This window comes from Frankliniella occidentalis, unplaced genomic scaffold, assembly GCF_000697945.3.
Source record: "Frankliniella occidentalis isolate FOCC.00 unplaced genomic scaffold, Focc_3.1 Scaffold978, whole genome shotgun sequence".
NCBI classification, from domain to species: domain Eukaryota; kingdom Metazoa; phylum Arthropoda; class Insecta; order Thysanoptera; family Thripidae; genus Frankliniella; species Frankliniella occidentalis.
The window spans coordinates 1-4,920 of NW_026268084.1; positions in this window are offsets into that span (position 1 = coordinate 1).

Consider the following 4,920-nt stretch of genomic DNA (forward strand, 5'->3'; position numbering starts at 1 on the left):
CCCCGCCCCGCCCCGCCCCGCCCGGCCGGGCTCTTCCTGCAGCCCGCGGACTGATGCCATGGACGTGGCGGGCCGACCGGACGGGGCGGCCGGGACCTCCGTAAGTACGTGGCCTGTCCCGCCCCCGCCCCGCGGCCGCGCTTCCGTCCGCGTCGAGGCAGGGAGGGGCTTGATTTCCCTGCCGGTGTGCTTGTGTAGGAGGTGGTCTCGGAAAAGCAATCGCAAACAGTCGATGGACAGAAAGTCTTTCTTGGGACATCGTGGAGCAGCAGCAGCGGGGAGGTGGTCCAGGACGTGACCCCCCGAGCTCGCCTCGCTCACACGCACATCTTCCTTCACTCTCGGCCCAGGGCGCCGCGAAGCGTGGCGTGGCGCCGCCTGGCCGCGAGGAAAAGGGGGGCGGGGATGCAGGTCAGCCCGAAAGAAAGTGGCGCTTTTTGTGGCGCGGACTGTACCGCGCGTTGCCTTTGGCCGGTTGGTCGGGCGCCACGGCCCTCCCCCGCAGCTCCAGTGCGAGGCGCGAGGAGGCCCCGACGCTATGCTAAGGAGGACATAAATTGCAACTCTGCCGAAGGGCTTTCGTCCCGACAAGGGCGCGGGGCTGCTCCAGGGCCCGAGCCCGGGCAGAGCCAGCAGCGTGCTTTCTCTACCGCCGGCCCGGGCCGCGCCGCCGGCCGCGGGGCGGAAGTGGTTAGCGGAAAGGTGTGACTCGACGCGGAAGCGGCAGTGTTTGCGTGGGAGTGTTGTCCCAGGACGTCCAGCAGAGGGGCGCATTGGGGCTCCCGAGTCGGGCTGGGTCACCCTGCCGCAACTTGTGGTAGGAGGAGGAAGGTGCCGAGAGCACCTGTTGTTGTGGGCCGCCGATTCGCTGATCGCACGCTGGTGACCTTCCCAGTCACAGAGCCTCGCAGCTGATTCGGGAGTAGGGCTCGCCCCAGGGGGTACTTCACTAAACATTCAAGAATATACATAAATTTTTCTTTGATTTTTCTTATGTTTTTCTTCTGATTTTTGCTTGCCTTTTGCTTGTTTTTGATTGTTTTGTTTTTCTTGAAGGGTGGACACTGATTTTTTTTCCAAATGAAGTACTCCTTGAGCTCGCCGCGCATGGAAGTGGACCGCCGCCCGCCGCCCCTAAACATGCTGCGCGATGCTGCGCCACACACTTGGCCGCGTGCGCAATGAACACGGCCCGGAGTGCCGCAGTACTAGCGGGCGCGGCAATTAAAACGAGTGGCCCACCATCTGGGCGAGGAGGGAGGAGGAGGAAAAGAAGAAGAGCGAATCAGAGGCGGAGAGAAAAAAAAAACACGAAGCAGAGCAGCCCGGCCCGGCCGATCCCGCGGCTCAGATTGATTTCCTCGCGCGGCGCCGGTCCCTCGCGCGCTGATGGAGTCGAATCTAAAAAGCGAGTCCCGGGCCTGATCTTCTGCTAGGCCCCGGAGCTCGGCCAGACTTTGGCGCCTTCGCTACGGCCCCTACAGCCTATAGCTTCGCGCGCGTTGGGCGCAGAAAAAGCCTTTTGCCCGCCCCGCCCCGCCCCGAGGCCAGGACGAGCGTGCCCCGCCGGCCCCGCCGGGCTGCCCCACTCCGCCGCACCGCGACACGCCGCCCCGGGACGCCTTTCCACTCTCGAGGAATTCCCCCGGCGAGGCTGAGAGATGAGTGCTTCGCGCAGCTGACGTGAGGAGTGAACGAACGGCCCGGCCGGGGCGGCACCACCTCGCTTAGCGCCGCGGGCACCGCGGGGCGGCAGAAGGGGAGCACCGCGAAGAACGGCGCAGAAGATGTCGCCGGCTCGCGACCTGTTGCAGCTCGGGAGGACACACGAGTGCGACGACGGGGACGGAGTCGACCAACCGGAAGCAGACGGAGCGGAAGCGAATCTCGAAATCTAAAGAGCCCTGCGGGCGCGCGGTGGGTCGCGAGGATGCCCCGCATGTCCTGCCGGCCGCGCCGAGGTGCTTCCTGGCCGGCGGCTCGCTGCCCAAGGGCGGCTAGAAGCGTGTTTATCGCGTCCGAAGCGGCGCCGCGCACCTGCGACCGGGGTGGGGCGAGCACGGCGCGTCCTGCGGCCCTGCCCTGCCCAGGCCCTGCCCTGCCCAGGCGCGCTCTGCTTTCGCTTTTGTTGTGGCGGCAGGTGCGGCGTGGCGTGGCGTAGCAGGGGAACGAACGACACTGCAGCTGCGACCAACTTCTGGCGCCATTTTTAAAACCTGCGTCGTCGCGGTGCGCCCCGCAATCATCAGCACCCACGACGACGACGTCGACGCGGAGCAGGGCGACGCAGAGAGGAGGCGTTACGTGGGCGGAAAAAAGGGAGAAAAAGGGGGGGGGGTCTGAAAGGTGTTCAGGTTATGCGCCTGACTCTGGAGGCGCTGGGTATGACAAATGCAGCGGCGAGGCTTTGCCGCGAGCCGCCACACCGCACCGCAGCGCTGGGCTCAGGGCGGGGCGGGGCGGGGGCACTCGCCGCCAGCCGATGGGGCGGGGCGGGGTGATGAAGAGCGGCGCGGAAGTGACAGTTTGCTGGCAGTGTAGCCAGGTAGATAGGTATGTAACTACGGAGGGTCCCGTTAAGGCGAGGGCCCCCTTCCCCCCCTCCCCCTCGACGCACCCACGGCGCGGCGCTGCGCGGCCGGAGCAGAGCCGAGCGTGGAGTTGAGCCCAAGGCGGCCTGGCTGGCTGGCAGGGCTATGGCTCGGTTCGACGGGCTGGCCAGGCTGAGAGGGCGAGGACCCGCGGGGCCCGGCCGCCGTTGCGCCAGAAGCAGTACAAAAGCAGCATGGCACACCTGGCACCGCACGGAGGGCCACACGCGAGAGGACGGACGGTCCTCGCGCCGCCACGGTCAACAGCGTGTTTTCGTGTTAAATAAATGGGAGCAATTTTCAGGCCATCATGCCGTCGATCTGGCCGCGGAGAGCGGACAATCGTGCGGCGCCGCCGCGGAGCTGACTGCTCGGCGCTTTTGGCGACCGGGGCGAGCGTCATGTGATGTGACAGCTCTGCGGGCGGAGCGGAGAGAGGAGGAGGAGGCAGGGGGCGGGGCGGGACCGAAGGCGGTGGTACCTGTCCGTGCCAGGTACCCGCGCGCGCGGGTACTCGCGGGGCACCGACAGCCAGCGCAGAGCCGCTCTCTGGTGTTCGGAAATCGCAATCGCAATGTCAAGTTTCACGACCCTGCCCCGCTGCGCGCGCAAAGAGTGTCCCGGCTATTCGAGCAGCGACGTTATTATTGTGGCCGGGATGCTGTGCCGTTTATTGCACTGGCGTGCCCTGATGCAGGGCGTCTAGGACCAGTTTCGAAAGGATGGGCGAGCGGGTCTATGGTCTTTTGCCCCGCAGAGGCCAAGTCGACCATTCCGTCGTGGCAACGGCATGTGGCTTGAAGTCGTGAAAACGCCAAAAATGCGTTTGTGGTAAACACCACGCTCTCCATCTGTGCTGTTTGCAGTTGGGAAAGTATCGTCCGAACCGATGGGGCAGCAGGTGGTCCGGAAGACCGATCAGGCAAAGCGTTTGCGGAAGCAAACAAAACGCCCGAACTGCTTTAGCTATTCGAGTGTGCGACGTGACGTGCAAACATTTGCGAAACGCGCACGGCATTGAGCAGCGCGCTAAAAGTCCCCCGCGCGACCACTCGTACGTGTTAACGACGACACTCGCAGCATAGCCTCCGCAATTGTGGACGTCCGGGTTTGCAATTTGCATCCGCCTATTATCTCAAAGTGTAGGCAAGCGCCCGAACGTTCAACATACTTGCGGTCTGTCAAGTTTGCACGGTTTGCACAGTACTAGAACGCGCGCCAGGCACCGATGGTCCCCTGGCTCCGTAGTTGCTGCGCGGCGGAGAGTCTGCAGGTAATGCACACCACCACCACAAGACCAACTGCAAATCCATTATTGGCGATCTGCGATCTCTGACCCACGCGGCTCTCCTCGTGGCTGGCTGCTCAGAGAGGCTGCGGTAGTAGTACATCTTGCGGCGCTGCGCTGGCGCTACGCGCAATCTCCATCCCAGCCGGCAGCGCAGCCTCATGCGCCAACGAGCGCCTCAGCCTAAATCACCCCAAAGTTTTGCTTTTGTGCTCGCAAAGTCTCCCCGCCCCGTCTATCTCTCTCCTCGAGCTACGCTACGCCGCGCCACGCCGCGCCCTTGGCCAACAAGCTTACCAACTGCAGTAATTGCAGTCAGACGAGGCTCGGGCGCGTTGCATAGCGACTTGCGTCGCACGGCTCTCTGCGCTGCGCTCTCTCTCTCTCGGCCCGAGCCGCGCAGGCGCGCATCTGCATCGCGGTGGGAATGCGTCGTCGTGCCGCCGCCGCGGGGCGCCTGTCGCCAGGCCATCAGCTCAGCTGACCAGCATCTCGCGTGGCTCATATTTTTTTAAAATTTTGTTTTTTTCCCCTCCGGCTTTATGCAGCAAATAAAAAGTGTCATACATAACACGTTCTTTGTTACACAAAACTGACACCGGCACAAAGCAGCAGGTCGTCGTCGTCATCACAAAATTTCTCACTTTTGCGATGTAATTTAATCTATGGTAACTGTGCGATATGTGTGACCCGAATTTTACTATTCTGCACGGGGACGATCGATCGTTCAGCATGAATCTGACACATTTCTAATCGGCGGCCCGATGTTGTGGCGGCGTAATGAAAGGAAAGAATTTCTTCGACATCTTGAGGAATCCGAAGGCTTTGTCCTTCTGTTTGTTTTCCCCACCTTGCCCGATCTCGCCGGCGGCCGGAGTGGCGCGGCGTGGAGCGGCGCGGCGTGGGCGCTATGCAGGCATTCTTCAATAGTGACTTGTCGCCGCCGGGCCGCCCCTGCAGGTGTGCGGCGCCGAACAGCAAGGTAAACAAATCATACGGAGTGGAGTCGAGGAGAAGGCGGGAGGGGAGTGGAGGGGCAGG